The sequence below is a fragment of the Ovis canadensis genome, chromosome 2, assembly GCF_042477335.2.
Source record: "Ovis canadensis isolate MfBH-ARS-UI-01 breed Bighorn chromosome 2, ARS-UI_OviCan_v2, whole genome shotgun sequence".
In the NCBI taxonomy this organism is placed as follows: Eukaryota; Metazoa; Chordata; class Mammalia; order Artiodactyla; family Bovidae; genus Ovis; species Ovis canadensis.
This window is the reverse complement of record NC_091246.1, coordinates 68,178,799-68,196,378: the sequence shown is the minus strand read 5'-3', so window position 1 is coordinate 68,196,378 and position 17,580 is coordinate 68,178,799. Positions and strand designations below refer to the sequence as shown.

The 17,580-nt window shown below is 41.5% G+C and overlaps 1 protein-coding gene and 1 long non-coding RNA gene across 6 annotated transcripts in view; one reads left to right on the top strand and one right to left on the bottom strand.

The window, feature by feature from the left end:
- PIP5K1B (phosphatidylinositol-4-phosphate 5-kinase type 1 beta) overlaps nucleotides 1-17,580 on the top strand; it is a 354,808-nt gene that overhangs the window by 294,119 nt on the left and 43,109 nt on the right. The gene's annotated exons all lie outside the window — the stretch shown is intronic.
- Nucleotides 6,605-15,333, bottom strand: LOC138433552 (uncharacterized). The gene is made up of 2 exons (XR_011254355.1): nucleotides 15,211-15,333; nucleotides 6,605-8,367 (listed from the first exon to the last, which is right to left on the bottom strand). It is a non-coding gene; the product is annotated as an uncharacterized lncRNA (long non-coding RNA).

The following is a 17,580-nucleotide window of genomic DNA, read 5'->3' as shown; positions in this document are numbered from 1 at the left end:
TGATCCTGTTACCATTTACCATATTATTTTGAGTTAGTTTTTATAAACCTTTCTGTCTAGAGAAGATCCTTTAACGTTTGTTGAAGAGCTAGTTTAGTGGTGCTGAATTCTCTCAGCTTTTGCTTGTCTGTAAAGCCTTTGATTTCTCCATTGAATCTGAATGAGATCCTTGCTGGGTAGAGTAATCTTGATTGTAGGTTTTTCCCTTTCATCACTTTCAGTATATCCTGCTATTCCCTTCTGGCCTGCAGTTTCTGTTGAAAGATCAGCTGTTACCCATATGGGGATCCCATTGTATGTTGTTTGTTGCTTTTCCCTTGCTGCTTTTAATATTTGCTCTTTGTGTTTAATTTTTGTTAGTTTGATTAATATGTGTCTTAGCATGTTTCCCCTTGGGTTTCATTGTTTCTGGGCTCTGCTTTTATGTGTGAGAGTTCCTCAAATTTTCATCCAACCCTATTATTGAGTCATTTCTACTATTATATTTTTGGTTTCCTGGACCTCTTTCTTGTCTTTATTATTTTTAAAGTATCATATTTTTAATTTCATAGTTACAGTTACTTATCTGAGGATATGAAAGATAGTTAATGTGGATATCTTGGCATTTTCTTCTCCCTGCATAACCTCAGCTTCCCTCTAATTAGTTTTTTGTGTATTTTCCAACTCTGTCTTTAAAAGTAGTGACTTTTCTCAGGCTTGTAGTAGTCTTTGCTTGTCTCTTCATACTTAAAAGGGTACCACTACAAATCTATAGAAACAGAAAGTTGATTAGTAGTCACCTAGTGCTAAGGAATTAGAAGGTGTCCTGCTCATAAGTAGAATTTTCTTTTGGGGGCTTCTCACTAAAATTGGTTGTGGTGATAGTTGCACAACTCTAAATATACTAAAAACATTGGATTATACACTTTAAATGGATTAATTGTATGGGATATGTATAATACCACAATAAAACCATTTCAGATAAATAGTGGGATGCTGCTGCTGCTGCTGCTAAGTCACTTCAGTTGTGTCCAACTCTGTGCGACCCCATAGACGGCAGCCCACCAGGCTCCCCCGTCCCTGGGATTCTCCAGGCAAGAACACTGGAGTGGGTTGCCATTTCCTTCTCCAATGCATGAAAGTGAAAAGTGAAAGTGAAGAGGCTCAGTCGTGTCTGACTCTTCGCAACCCCATGGACTGCAGCCTCCCAGGCTCCTCCATCCATGGGATTTTCCAGGCAAGAGTGCCGCCCATGGGATTTTCCAGGCAAGAGTACTGGAGTGGGGTGCCATCGCTGTCTCCAGTGGGATGCTAGCAAGGTAATTAAAAGCTCCATGTATGTGGCTGGTGACTATCATCTGTGGGTTTTACTGTACGGTGATCTGGCTGGGGTATCCTTGTCTTCCTAGTTGATTAGATTCCCCAGGAAAGACTCTGTCAGTCTCTCCAGGCTGAAAAATAAAAGCTGGCTACTAGCATTCTGGAGCTTGACTGAGGTAAGAAGGCTGGTTCTGAATCTAGGAAGCTAATGCCCACCTAATCTTCTCATTTCTAGGCCTCTTAGCCTTCCATGGTACTTGGTGGACTCCAGCCCTGAGACCTTCTCTTCTATTCACTGTAGAATTTGAATCTCCATTTGTGTGTGTATGTGTGTGTGTGTGTGTGTGTGTGTGTGCACGCATGCACCAGAATTGAGAAAGGGCAATTGCCCCATGATACGGAGTGGGAGAGATGCTCTGCCTGCTTCTTAATCAGACTTGCAGCCAAATGTTCTGATGTTAGTCGCCCCCCCCCACACCACATACTTGGCTTTGTTGTTTTTAGTCACTCAGTCATGTCCAACTCTGTAACCCCTGAACTGCAGCATGCCAGGCTTCCCTTTCCTTCACTATCTCCCAGAGTTTGCGCAGACTTACGTCCATTGAGTCAATGATGCCATCCAACCATCTCATCTTCTGTTGCCACTTTCTCCTCCTGCCCTCAGTCTTTCTCAGCATCAGGGTCTTTTCCAGTGAATCAGCTGTTTGCATCAGGTGGCCGAAGTATTGGAGCTTCAGCTTCAGCATCAGTCCTTCCAATGAATATTCTGGGTTGATTTCATTTAGGGTTGATTGGTTTAATCTCCTTTCTGTCCAAGTGACTCTCGAGTCTTCTCTATCACCACAGTTTTAAAGCATCAATTCTTTGGCACTCAGCCTTTTTTATGGTCTGATTCTCACATCTGTATATGACTACTGGAAAAACCATAGCTTTGACTATTGTACCTTTGTCAGCAAAGTGATACTTGCCTTAAAGACCCCAATAATCATTTACCTTGGTTCAGTCATTACAGGGCTGACATTCCTCTTCTCAGGGAGCTTTACTATGAAAGCAATTGGAGCTTTCATTATACAGTCTTTGCCTAAAACTCTGCATTTCAGGCATATACTGGAGTTCAGTCACACAGCAGTTACAGTTCAGACTTCAGTTCCTTAGGCTGCACGCTTTCCATCATGGGTGTTCAGTAATTGGTGGTGGTAATTTTCAGGTGCTTTCTTCCTGCTCTGACAGTAGCTTTCAGTGTGTCAAGTTCTTCAAGCTAAATTAAATTAAAACACGAGATTTGATCCCCAAGGGGAAAAGAACTTGAATAAAAATATATTTTCTGTTTCTCAGCTCCTGGCAGTTGGTAGAGCTACTTATTTTTCCGCATCTCACTTGTTTTTCAGCTCAGTGTCTCTGAGCACCTGCTATTCATATCAGAAGGAAATGAAATGTCACATTTTTCTTTCCCATTGGCAGTCTTGAAACTTCCTTCTCTTTTGCCAGTAAGCCATCATTCTTCTTTGAGATTGCTTTTATATTCAGGCACGTCCAAGATTTCCTTGACTTGTTTGTTTGAACTGTGAATCTGATAGACACTTAGAAATGCATGTGGTTGCACCCTCACCCGTAGAGGCACTTAACATGAACACAGTGGACTAAATGCCTCTTAAGGGTTTGCCTAGGGATGATTGTGATCCCATTAAGAGAAGTGAAGGTCCTAAGGGAAGTGCAGAGCTAATAGTTATTCAACATGAGTGACAGCCAATCTTTGCTATCTCAGAAGAGGGGCATATGTTAATACAGTAACTTGGGATAAATTGGCATCGTGGGTCTGTGGTTGTCTTGCTTTGAAGGATGCTCTCTTGGATCCACCACAGGATAAGCAGTGCCTGACCTGGGGCTAACCCAACTCCCCACACAGTCCAGGAAGCTGATGGTGCTGGCATGTGGAAGCCGACTGAGAGCTCATCTTCCCAAGGTGGGGTCAGAAACCCAGCCTAGAAGTTACAAAGAAACGATTGTTCTGGAGAATGAAGAGTTTAATAGTGTGGTTAAAGAAGAAATAGCCTACCTCAGAAAACGCTGAGCCTTTCAGTGAAGCTGAACAACCATCTGGGAGAGGTACTGGGGAGGGGAGAGAAACGTCACACAGCACTTTTAGCTAGAATGCCTTTCGTTTCCTTCTAACCTTGCAGTTCTGGGTTTCTCTTAAGGTAACTCCCAAGAGAAGAATGCTTGATTTCAACCAATACAGAGCCTCGTGAGAGGAAATCTAACCCCTCTTTGCCCTTTCTTATGAACAGAGCGAAACCAAACCAGCAAGAATGTGGCCTTAAATAGACCTGAGGCTTACACTGCCCACACTTGGCACAGCAGGCTTCCTTTGAGGAAACAGTAAGATTATATGGCCGTAATTTCCAGTCTGAAGGGGTAAACTAGCATAGAGACTTTTGAATTGGAATGCCACTCTGCCATTCACCAGTTCTATGACTTAACCTCCCAGGCCCCAATCTCTGTAACAAGAGAATAATGATATCTTCCTACAAGATAATTATGAGGAGGTGAGAAAATATATATGACTGTCTTAGTGCCTAGAATCTCATGTATTCTCACATATCCAGTTTTTTAGTAAGACAGCCCTTCAGACATTTTTGTAGACATACTGCATGCTCAGGACTATGCCCAACTAGCATAATTAGAGGACGCCTGGGTCTCCAAGGATAAATTATTCCATATTCTGTCCACATTACTGCAGCACCTTCAACCGGGAAACTGGTTCCAACCTGTGATAACAGTGGACTGCTTCTAACTGGTGATAAGCAGTAGGCTGGTCCTAACCAGTGACTGTGAAGATGTGATTTAATTTGAAAGTACAAGATGAAGTACAAAGGAGCAGAGGGTCTCTCAGGAAAGGCTGAAGTTCCAGTACAGTTTACTTCACCACCTCTGATGGACAGCCTAGTTCTGAAAGACCTAGCCTCTCAACGTGAATTAATACCAGTCATGCACTGGGAATGATTTAAGGAAACTAACCTTCTGAACCCCTGTACAAAGTTTGTCCCATAAATGAATGATGAAGTATTGAGGTCAGTCTTAACCCTTTGAATTAACTGTAAAGTGATACTAGAACTCAATATTTACTAAGGATTAAATGATTGAGCCTAGTCTCTCAGTGGATCCATATATAAGCCATCCAAAAATACAGATGCCTATCCTTCCCTGTTAAAAAAGAAAAAGTAATTGGTGTTCAAAGAGCAAAACAACGGGGACATGTCAGAGGGCATGGGAGCCAACTGAAAGAAATCTCAGTGGGTAAAACTGGAACAGTTCAAGTAATAAAATAACACAGTATTGAGTTATCAGTCAAAGACTAAATAAATACACAAGTCCATACTGATATTGCTATATGCTGTGCTCAGTTGCAGCTGACTCTCTGTGACCCCATGGACTGTAGCCCGCCTGACTCCTCTGCCCATGACATTCTTTAGGCAAGAATACAGGAGTGGGTTGCCATTTCCTTCTCTAGAGATTACTATATGACTGAATAAATAAGTAAATGTGGGAGAAGAAACAAATCTCCCATCTGAAGAATTTCAAATAATTTATGTAGCTACTCTGCCCTCTAAGAGGTGGACCATAACTCCCCGTACCTTGCTGTCGTGGCTAAGTCACCTCAGCCTTGTTCGACTCTGTGCGACCCCATAGACCCTTAAGTGTGGGCTATACCTAGTGGCTTGCTTCCAAAGAACACAGGATGGGAAGGGAAGTCAGGGTAACTTTAAGTGGAGCAACCTGATAGCCACCACCTTGACCAGGTTATCAAGGTTAACGTCATAGTGATCACTCATGTTAATAATACTGTATACCCTTGATATGATGTGATGAGAATGGTACTTTACCTCTGTGATCTTCCTCCCAAAATACTGTCAAACAATGAGGAAAACATCAACCAAACCAAGATAGTGGAACATTCTAAAAAATATCTAGTAAATATTCCTGAAAATTATCAAGGTCTTCAAAAATAAGAAAAGTTTAAGAAACCATCACAGTCTTTAAGAATCCAGGGAAATATGATGACTAAATGTAATGTGATAGCCTGATGGGGACCCTGGAACAGAAAAAGAGCATTAGGGAAAACCTACAAAATCCAACTATTGTGTGAAGTTTCATTTTCTTTTTTGAAAATGATTGGCATTTATTCCCTCAAAGTGACATCACCAGAGTCTACACAACAATCATGCATTAGCGTATTGAATGGTGCTTTTCAATTTGATTGAGTTATTTTTGTCTGTGCTGGATCTTCATGCTACATGGGCTTTTCTCAGTTATGGAGAGGGGGGCTACTCTCTAGTTGCGGTGCATGCGCTTCTCGTTGCCGTGACTTCTCTTGTTGCAGAGCATAGGCTCTAGCTCATGGGCTTCAGCAGTTACAGCACATGAGCTCAATAGTTGCAGCTCCCAGACTCTAGAGCACAGGCTCAATAACCGAGATAGTGGAACATTCTACAAAATATCTAATAAATACTCCTGAAAATTATCAAGGTCTTCAAAAATAAGAAAAGTTTCAGAAACCATCACAGTCTGTAGGAATCCAGGGAAATATGATGACTAAATGTGGCACATGTGCTTAGTTGCTTCGAGACATGGGATCTTCCCAGATGAGGGATTGAACCTGTGTCTCCTGCATTTGCAGGTGGATTCTTTACCACTGAGCCACCAGGGAAGCCCCGAGGATCATCTTTTAAAACTACCTCTGAGGCTTTACTTGAAATTAGGTTTATTCAGTATATGTGTTATACACACAGGGACACAAGTAACCTGCTGAGTAGTATAGGACTTTTTGAAGCCAGCCTTAACCATGATTAATGTATTACATAGATTATATTTAATCTGCCATGGAACCTTGACTCATACAAGGCTGCTGTGGACAGCTTTGGCCGTTAGAGCTCGAATTTGCCAGTTTCCAAAATTTGGGGTTGAATCAAAGAAGTTTTCCATGTGTATGTGTCCAGGGTAAGGAAAAGTTTCTTGCTTATATTTAGCTGCCCATATTGGACATACAAACCATAATTTCTTTATGTCCCAAATATAGAAAACCAGCCTGTGCCAGTCCTATGGAAAGGTGCGTGTAGTCAGACTATGTCCCATTCACTGCAGGCTTAGGAACTTCACTCAGAGATTGTTGACTTTGCAACAATTACCATCATCATTATTCTAATGTACTCTTTTTACATCAACTCCAACCCTTTCCACTGTGAAGAAGATGAAAATCAAAGCAAAAAGGCATATGATTTCTTTGAAAAGGCTACTATGCACACTATTGGTTTTTATATTTTAATATAATTGCTCAAAACCAATCAACCCATCTCTTCCTGAGAAGATGTTAATATTTCCTATGAATTCATATGCTGTTTGCATTGATTTCCTTTTCATAACTACCTGGATAAATGTATGAAAGTTGGTCCAAGTTTCAGTTCAGTTCAGTCACTCAGTCGTGTCCAGCTGTTTGCAACCCCATGAATCACAGCACGCCAGGCCTCCCTGTCCATCATCAACTCCCGGAGCCTACCCAAAACATGTCCATTGAGTCAGTGATGCCATCCAGCCATCTCATCCTCTGTCATCCCCTTCTCCTCCTGCCCCCAATCCTTCCCAGCATCACGGTCTTTTCCAATGAGTCAGCTCTTTGCATAACGTGGCCAAAGTATTAGAGTTTCAGCTTCAGCATCATTCCCTCCAAAGAAATCGCAGGGCTGATCTTCAGAATGGACTGGTTGGATCTCCTTGCAGTCCAAGGGACTCTCAAGAGTCTTCCCCAACACCACAGTTCAAAAGCATCAGTTCTTTGGTGCTCAGCTTTCTTCACAGTCCAACTCTCACATCCATACATCACCACAGGAAAAACCATAGCCTTGACTAGACAGACCTTTGTTGGCAAAGTAATGTCTCTGCTTTTGAATAGGCTGTCTAGGTTGGTCATAACTTTCCTTCCAAGGAGTAAGCGTCTTTTAATTTCATGGCTGCAGTCACCATCTGCAGTGATTTTGGAGCCCCCAAAAATAAAGTCTGCCACTGTTTCCACTGTTTCCCCATCTATTTCCCATGAAGTGATGGGACCGGATGCCATGATCTTCGTTTTCTGAATGTTGAGCTTTAAGTCAACTTTTTCACTCTCCTCTTTCACTTTCATCAAGAGGCTTTTTAGTTCCTCTTTACTTTCTGCCATAAGCGTTGTGCCATCTGCATATCTGAGGTTATTGCTGTTTCTCCCGGTCCAAGTTTAGGATGAATCAAATGCAGTGTTGAAATAAACTACTTCCTCACATATTGTACATGGTCTTTTTCACATGGATCTGTATGGCACTTAATAAACTATCTCTCCTATGATACTGTATAGTTCCTTGATGGTGCAGTTCAAGAATTTTCTATCAACATCCTTATTTGGGGTTGACAATAGTACAGAAAATGCATTGCTATAGAAGAACAGATCCCCACAGGACTGTATTCTCAAATATTATGGCACGTGTGACAGTGCTGGAAATAAAACTCTGATAGGGTTCTTTGCTTGCAAGCACGAGAAGCTGGCATTGCAAAAGAAAGGGAAATCTGGCATTGCACTGGGAAAATAGCAATTAGTTTACATAATATAAAGAAAAAGCTAAACTGTCCAGCCAAGGGAAGAACATGAAATGCAACAGTCAGAGGATTCATTCATACATTGAGCGATATTTAATATTTACTGAGAGTCTGTGACATCACAGGCACTGTGTCCAGGGTGAGGATAGAGCAGTCTGTGGAATCTGTCATGCTTGTGCTTCCATTGAGCTTGCTTTCAGAGGATATCAAACCTACAGACAGCTTCACATTTGGCTGCTTCTGGTGTTATTACTGAGCTCCTCTAGTCTTCATTGATTATTCATCACACAGTCCAAGGTTCAGGTCCCTTACAGTGTCCAGTGAACATAGGCGAGTCAAACGCTGCCCCTGTCACGGGGTGAGGTGTTGTCATGGGCGTTCCCCATAGGACCACGTGGAATGAGGGGAGGCTAAGTGGGATGCTTTGACCAGCAGTGGAAAGGTATGCTGAGTGGGCAAAAAAAAAAAAAGAAGAAGTCACTATATTTAATACTAATATTGTGAAGAAAGGAATGAGGAGACTCAGATCTGGGTTAAAATTCTGGCTAAAGCCACTTATAACTAAATAAGTATAATGTAGGCTGTGTTTTCATAACCTCTCTAAAAGTCCCTTTTTCATCTGTATAAAGTGAGAATAATAATCCCTACCTGATATTAATAGAATTGTGTTTGTTGTTGCTGTTTTTCTCAGATGCCCTCTCCAGGCCCTTTGCAACCACTCCCCTCTTCTTCCCAAATGCCTCCACCCTCCAGACTTCTAACACTGTACATTAGTTTCACTTGATTTTGAACATTCCATAAACAGAATCACTGTATACTCTTGTACCTAGCTCCATATAATGTTTGTGGGTCTCATCCATGTTGTGTGGTGTGGCTATATTTATTGATTCTCTGCTAAATAGTATCCACTGTATACCAATATTTATTTATTCATTCTATTGATAATGGACATTTATGTTGATTTTGGTTTAGGACTACTATATAAAGCTTCTAAAGGCATTCTCATACATGACTTTGGCATCCTGTGAAAGCATTTCTGTGGGGTGTGTACCTAGGACTGGAATTGCTGGGTGAGGATGCTTTTCTTCATAGTAGTTTTCAACATACATTGACCCCAGCAATGTACAGCAGTCTTATTTGTGTCACCACCTTGCCAGTGTTTGGCATTATCATAAAATCATGTTGATGTTTACATCTGGGCCACATTTAGTAACCAGTTGGGAACTTGTGATTGTTGAGTAATAAAGTTAGTTGCATCCTCATGGCGTCGTGATATATACATAGCATGTATATAATTTTCCCATGCTTTTCTAACAAAAGATATTTCAGTACATTTGCAAGTATGGCTTTTAGCTTAGCATTGAAAAGACCTTACAGGATTGCACAATATGTTGGATAGACCTTAATGGACCTTTTTTTTGCAAGTGTTGAAGTAAAGCTTTGCTTGGAAAAGTGTCACTTTCACTTCAAAATGGGCATTCTATCCCATTAATAGCGAAATTGCCAAGCACAAAATCTCATAGAGCTGTTCCACTGCTGTCTTCCCCATTCAAAACCAAGACAGGCACCAGTCCTACTTGGGTCATGCTGGAGTTTTAATTGCAGTGGCAGGTACTGTGAGGGAGGCCATACACTTTCGTTTGGTCACTAAGTCATATCTGACTCTGCAACTGCAATGGATTGCAGCAACCAGGCCTCCCTGTCCCTCACCATCTCTGAGTTTGCCCAAGTTCATGTCCACTGAACTGGTGATGCCATCTAACCATCTCATCCTCTATTGCCCTCTTCTCCTTCTGCCTTCAATCTTTCCCAGCATCAGGGTCTTTATCTCTTCGCATCAGGTGGCCAAAGCTTTGGAGCTTCAGCATCACTCATTCAATGAGTATTCAAGGTTGATTTCTTTTAGGATTGAATAGTTTGATCTCCTTGCTGTCCAAGGGACTCCTAAGAGTCTTCTCAAACACATAAATTCTTCAGTACTCTGCCTTCTTTATTGTCCATATCTCACATCCTTACATCACTACTGGAAAGACCATAGCCTTGACTATATAGACCTTTGTCAGCAAAGTGATGTCTTTGGTCTTTAACACACTGTCTATGTTTGTCATAGCTTTCCTTCCACAGAGCAATTGCCTTCTAATTTCATGGCTGCAGTCACCATCGCCAATCACAAACAACTAGCCAATCTGATCACACAGACCAAAGCCTAGTCTAACTCAATGAAACTAAGCCGTGCTGTGTGGGGCCACCCAAGATGGACAGGTCATAGTGGAGAGGTCTGACAGAATGTGGTCCACTGGAGAAGGGAATGGCAAACCATTTCAGTATTCTTGCCTTGAGAACCCCATGAAAAGGCAAAAGGATAGGACACTGAAAGATGAACTTCCCAGGTCAGTAGGTGCCCAGTATACTACTGGAGATCGGTGGAGAAATAATTCCAGGAAGAATGAAGGAATGAAGCCAAAGCAAAAACAAAACCCAGACGTGGATGTGACTGGTGATAGAAGCAAGGTCCGATTCTGTAGAGAGCAATATTGCATAGGAACCTGGAATGTTAGGTCCATGAATCAAAGTAAATTGGAAGTGGTCAAACAAGAGATGACAAGAGTGAATGTTAACATTCTAGGAATCAGCAAACTAAAATGGACTGGAATGGGTGAATTTAACTCAGATGACCATTATATCTACCACTTTGGGCAGGAATCCCTTAGAAGAAATGGAGTAGCCATCATAATCAACAAGAGAGTCTGAAATGCAGTACTTGGATGCAATCTCAAAAATGACAAAATGATCTCTGTTCCTTTCCAAGGCAAGCCATTCAATATCGTGGTAATCCAAGTCTAGCCCCTACCAGTAATGCTGAAGAAGCTGAAGTTGAATGGTTCTACGAAGACCTATAAGACCTTCTAGAATTAACACCCAAAAAAGATGTCCTTTCATTATAGTTGACTGGAATGCAAAAGTAGGAAGTCAAGAAACACCTGGAGTAACAGGCACATTTGGCCTTGGAGTACAGAATGAAGCAGGGCAAAGGCTAATAGAGTTCTGCCAAGAGAATGCACTGGTCATAGCAAACACCCTTTTCCAACAATACAAGAGAAGACTCTACACATGGACATCACCAGATAGACAGCACCAAAATCAGATTGATTATATTCTTTGCAGCCAAAGATGGAGAAGCCCTATACAGTCAGCAAAAACAAGACCAGGAGCTGACTGTCGCTCAGATCATGAAATCCTTATCCAAATTCAGACTTGAATTGAAGAAAGTAGGGAAAACCACTAGACCATTCAGGTATGACCTAAATCAAATCCCCTACAACTACACAGTGGAAGTGAGAAATAGATTTAAGTGAATAGATCTGATAGAGTGCCTGAAGAACTATGGATGGAGGTTCGTGACATCATACAGGAGACAGGGATCAAGACCATCCCCATGGAAAAGAAATGCAAAAAAGCAAAATGGCTGTCTGAGGAGGCCTTACAAATAGCTGTGAAGAGAAGAGAAGCGAAAAGCAAAGGAGAAAAGGAAAGATATACCCATTTGAATGCAGAGTTCCAAAGAATAGCAAGGAGAGATAAGAAAGCCTTCCTCGATGATCAATGCAAAGAAATCTAGGAAGACAATAGAATGGGAAAGATTAGAGATCTCTGGAAGAAAATTAGAGATACCAAGGGAACATTTCATGCAAAGATGGGCTCGATAAAGGACAGCAATGGTATGGACCTAACAGAAGCAGAAGTATTAAGAAGAGGTGGCAAGAATACACAGAAAGTGAAAGTGAAGTTGCTCAGTAGTGTCCGACTCTTTGCGACCCTATGGGCTGTAGCCTACCATGCTCCTCCATCTGTACGAAAAAGATCTTCACGACCCAGATAATCACGATGGTGTGATCACTCACCGAGAGCCAGATATCCTGGAAAGTGAAGTTAAGTGGGCCTTAGGAAGCATCACTATGAACAAAGCTAGTGGAGGTGATGGAATTCCAGTTGAGCTATTTCAAGTACTAAAAGATGATGCTGTGAAAGTGCTGCACTCAATATGTCAGCAAATTAGAAAACTCAGCAGTGGCCACAGGCCTGGAAAAGGTCAGTTTTCATTCCAGTCCCTAAGAAAGGCAATGCCATAGAATGCTCAAACTACCACACAATTGCACTCATCTCACACGCTAGCAAAGTAATGCTCAAATTTCTCCAAGCCAGGCTTCAGCAATACATGAACTGTGAACTTCCAGATGTTCAAGCTGGCTTTAGAAAAGGCAGAGGAACCAGAGATCAAATAGCCAAAATCTGCTGGATCATCGAAAAAGCAAGAGAGTTCAAAAAAAAGCGTTTATTTCTGCTTTATTGACCATGCCAAAGCCTTTGACTGTGTGGATCACAATAAACTGTGGAAAATTCTGAAAGAGATGGGAATACCAGACCACCTGACCTGCCTCTTGAGAAATCTGTATGCAGGTCAGGAAACAACAGTTAGAACTGGGCATGGAACAACAGACTGGTTCCAGATAGGAAAAGGAGTACATCAAGGCTGTATATTGTCACCCTGCTTATTTAACTTATATGAAGAGTAGATCATGAGAAATGCTGGGCTGGAGGAAGCACAAGCTGGAATCAAGATCGCCGGGAGAAATATCAATAAGCTCAGATATGCAGATAACACCACCCTTATGGCAGAAAGTGAAGAGGAGCTAAAGAGCCTCTTGATGAAAGTGAGAGGAGAGTGAAAAAGCTGGCTTGAAGCTCAACATTCAGAAAACCAAGATCACAGCATCCAGTCCCATCACTTCATGGCAAATAGATAGGGAAACAGTGGCTGACTTTATTTTCTGGGTCTCCAGAATCACTGCAGATAGTGATTGCAGCCATGAAATTAAAGGACGCTTACTCCTTGGAAGGAAAGTTATGACCAACCTAGACAGCATATTCAAAAGCAGAGATACTGCTTTGGCAACAAAGGTCCATCTAGTCAAGGCTGTTTTATCCACTAGTTATGTATGGATGTGAGAGTTGTACTATAAAGAAAGCTGAGCACCAAAGAATTGATGCTTTTGAACTATGGTGTTGGAGAAGACTCTTGAGAGTCCCTTGGACTGCAAGGAGGTCCAACCAGTCCATCCTAAAGGAGATCAGTCCTGAATGTTCATTGGAAGGACTGATGTTTAAGCTGAAACTCCAATACTTTGGCCACCTGATGTGAAGAGCTGACTCATTTAAAAAGACTCCAATCCTGGAAAGATTGGTGGGAGGAGAAGGGGATGACAGAGGATGAAATGGCTGGATGGCATCACCGACTCACTGGACATAAGTTTGAGTAAACTTCGGGAGTTGGTGGTGGACAGGGAGGCCTGGCATACTGCAGTTCATGGGTTCACAAAGAGTTAGACAGGACTGAGCAACTGAACTGACTGAGTCACCATCGCACTGATTTTAGAGCCTAAGCAGAGAAAATCTGTCACGCTTCCACTTTCTCCCCTTCTATTTGCCATAAAGTGATGAGATGGGATGCCAAGATCTTTGTATTTTGAATGTTGAGTTTTAAGCTGGCCTTTTCACCCTCCTCTTTCTCCCCTGTCAAGAGGCTCTTTTAGTTCCTCTCTGCTTTCTACCATTCTACCATGGTATCATCTGCATATCTGAGGTTGTTGATATTTCTCCCGGCAATCTTGATTCCAGCTTATAACTCATCTACCCCAGCATCTCTCATGATGTACTCTGCATATAAGTTAAACAGGGTGACAGTATGCAGCCTTGTCATACTCCTTTCTCAGTTCTGAACCAGTCAGTTGTTCCATATAAGGTTCTAAGTGTTGCTTCTTGACCCACATACTTCTTGACTCCAGGTTTCTCAGGAGATAGGTAAGGTGGTCTGGTATTTCCATCTCAAGAGTTTTCTACAGTTCGTTGTGATCCACACAGTCAAAGGCTTTAGTATAGTCAATGAAACAGAAGTAGCTGTTTTTCTGGAATTCCCTTGCTTTCTCTATGATCCAGTGAATGTTGGCAATTTGATCTCTGGTTCCTCTGCCTTTCCTAAATCCAGCTCATACATCTGAAAAGTTCTTAATTCAAGTACTGCTGAAGCCTAGCTTGAAGGATTTTGAGAATAACCTTACTAGCATGTGCAACTGTTCAGCAGTTTGAACATTCTTTCCTACTGCCCTTCTTGGAAATTGGGGTGAAAATTGACCTTTTCCAGCCCTGTGGCCAGTTCTGCGTTTTCCAAATTTGCTGATAGGTTGAGTGTAAAACTTTAACAGTGTCATGTTTTCAGATTTTATATAGCTCAGCTGGAATTCCATCACCTCCACTAGCTTCACTGGCAGCAATGCTTCCTGAGGCCTACTTGACTTCACACTCCAGGATGTCTGGCTCTAGGTGGGTGACCACACCATTGTGGTTATCTGAGTCATTAAGGCCTTTTTTGTACAGTTCTTCTGTGTAGTCTTGCCATACACTGTGTGTTCTTGTCATACTCTTACTTGCCTGCTAAACCTGGGCACAGTACTTAGCTTCTTCGGGCTTCATTTGCGTCATGTATGAAACTTGATAATACCCACTTTGATGGGTTGGTAAAATTGTAAATGAGATAATATATGTAAAGCACCAAGTCCAGTGCCTCAATAAAGGGCAAGTATTACTATTCTCAGGTGTGATGGTTACGGTCTTTGTTTAGTCTCAGGCACAATATGCTTAAAACTACAAAAAATTTTAATTGGACAGTTCTGAGAAAAGACCACAGACTCAGAATTTTTAAATTACGGTTTAGCCATTTTTAAGAACTGCAGTGAGAGAAGATAGAACAATATTCCCCAGCCCGGGGGCTGAGACCACCACACCTTGTTTTCTTAATACATTGACATTATGTCTTTTGTACCTGGGTATGACTGACACCTCACACCCTAGCCCTTTCTGGGAATTGCTTGCTGATCTACTGGATAAAGAGAGCCTTGTTCTCACAAGTAAACAAGTTTCAATAGGGAAAACTGAGAATACACATTTGAAAGATCAAATGTACATTTAGAAACTAGAGGAATCACAGTGTGTGTTTGCAAGAACAAAGAGGAGTGTGACATTGAAAATCTGCAAGAGGGCTTAACTGTTGTTCAAGAGAGCTACATGGAGGATATATTTGTTGCATTTTTAATTCATATGGGTTTTTTAAGCAGTAGGAAATGCTTTTGATTATGGAGGTTGATCTCCTCATTTTTAAAAACTGGCCATTATTTAGCCCAACACTTTTACTTTAAAAATTAGCAAACTAAGGTAAATAGAGGTAACATTACTTACTCAGCATCACTCGAGATACGTAGTAGCAGAATCAAGACCAGAATCTAGGTCCTTCTTCAACTCTGAATCCACTGACCTTTCCATTGATCTTTTCCATTGATTATAAGGGATGAGGCTGACTTTCTACAATCATAAACAAATTTAGACATTACTGTTTAAAGGAACATTTGTTTTCCCTGAAATTGTTTTTCACTGAAACTCTGTGACATCTAGAGTTATAGCCAGGGTTAATTATAGGTTGTCAACAGCAGGCACTGTGCAAGTCTTTTAGATGCTTATTCATAATGTACTTGTAATGGGACAGGACTGAGCTTTGACAATTACCGCTGGTGTTTGGTTGTTCCCAGCAATTGGTAGGAAAGCAGTATTGCATCCGGGGATCATCTGAGATCATGTTTCCCACAATGTGAGGGAAAGTGTTGGTTAAACAAAGTAGGTCATTAGTACCAAGATAGACAAACTTTTGTCTATCCAAGCATTATAGATTTTATTCCCTTAATATATATTATTTTTAATTGAAGAAGGTAGTAGACTCCTTTTTTAGTCTGTACTTTTTGAACTGAAAGAAGTGGGCTAAAACTCTTTGAAGTCTAAAGTTCATGTAATTGTGTTTTCAATGTCTATTGATTAAGAAATTGCATATGGATGCATGGACTGGAATTATTCGAAAATCCTACCAGCCTCTATTGTTCACTGGTAACATTTTGCCAGCAGTCATGAAATCACTGTGATTCCAATGGACGCAGGAACTCTGATAAATTGTGTCCAAATAAGGTTTTTCTTTAGTGTTTGTCCAGTGGTGACCTAGAGCCCACTCTTTATAGCTTTTGAGATTCACTTGTCAAATTTTGGGAGCCAGTTGTTAAGCACAGCCATTTTTAGAAATTAGTTCAGTTCTGTTCAGTCACTCAGTCATGTCCGACTCTTTGTGACTCCCATGGACTGCAGCACACCAGGCCTCCTTGTCCATCACCAACTCCCAGAGTCTACCCAAACCCATGTCCATCGGGTTGGTGATGCCATCCAGCCATCTCATCCTTTGTCGTCCCCTTCTCCTTCCCTCAATATTTCCCAGCATCAGGGTCTTTTCAAATGAGTCAGCTCTTCATATCAGGTGGCCAAAGTATTGCAGTTTCAGCTTCAACATCAGTCCTTCCAATGAACACCCAGGACTGATCTCCTTTAGGATGGACTAGTTGGATCTCCTTGCAGTCCAAGGGACTCTCAAGAGTCTTCTCCAACACCACAGTTCAAAAGCATCAATTCTTCGGTGCTCAGCTTTCTTCACAGTCCAAATCTTACATCCGTACATGACTATTAGAAAAACCAAAGCCTTGAATAGACGGACCTTTGTTGGCAAAGGAATGTCTCTGCTTTTTAATATGCTCTCTAACTTTACTTCCAATGAGTAAGTATCTTTTTATTTCATGGCTGCAGTCACCATCTGTAATGATTTTGGAGCCCAGAAAAATAAAGTCTGTCACTCTTTCCACTTTTTTCCCATCTTTTTCCCATGAAGTGATGGGACCGGATGCCATGATCTTCGTTTCCTGAATGTTGAACTTTAAGCCAACTTTTTCACTCTCCTCTTTCACTTTCATCAAGAGGCTCTTTAGTTCATCTTCACTTTCTGCCATAAGGGTGGTGTCATCTGCATATCTGAGATTATTGATATTTCTCCCAGCAATCTTGATTCCAGCTTGTGCTTCTTCCAGCCCAGGGTTTCTCATGATGTACTCTGCATAGAAGTTAAAGAAGCAGGGTGACAATATACAGCCTTGACGTACTCCTTTTCCTATTTGGAACCAGTCTGTTGTTCCCTGTCCAGTTCTAATTATTGCTTCCTGACCTGCATACAGATTTCTCAAGAGGCAGGTCAGGTGGTCTGGTATTCCCATCTCTTTCAGAATTTTCCACAGTTTATGTGATCCACACAGTCAAAGGCTTTGGCATAGTCAATAAAGCAGAAATAGATGTTTTTCTGGAACTCTCTTGCTTTTTTGATGATCCAGCAGATTTTGGCCATTTGATCTCTGGTTCCTCTGCCTTTTCTAAAGCCAGCTTGAAATTCTAGAAGTTCACGGTTCACGTATTGCTGAAGCCTGGCTTGGAGAATTTTGAGCATTAGTTTATTAGCGTGTGAGATGAGTACAATTGCGTGGTAGTTTGAGCATTCTATGGCATTGCCTTTCTAAGGGATTGGAATGAAACTGACCTTTTCCAGTCAGTTGGAAAACTTGGCCACTGCTGAGTTTTCTAATTTGCTGACATATGGAATGCAGCACTTTCACAGCATCATCTTTTAGTACTTGAAATAGCTCAACTGGAATTCCATCACCTCCACTAGCTTTGTTCATAGTAATGCTTCCT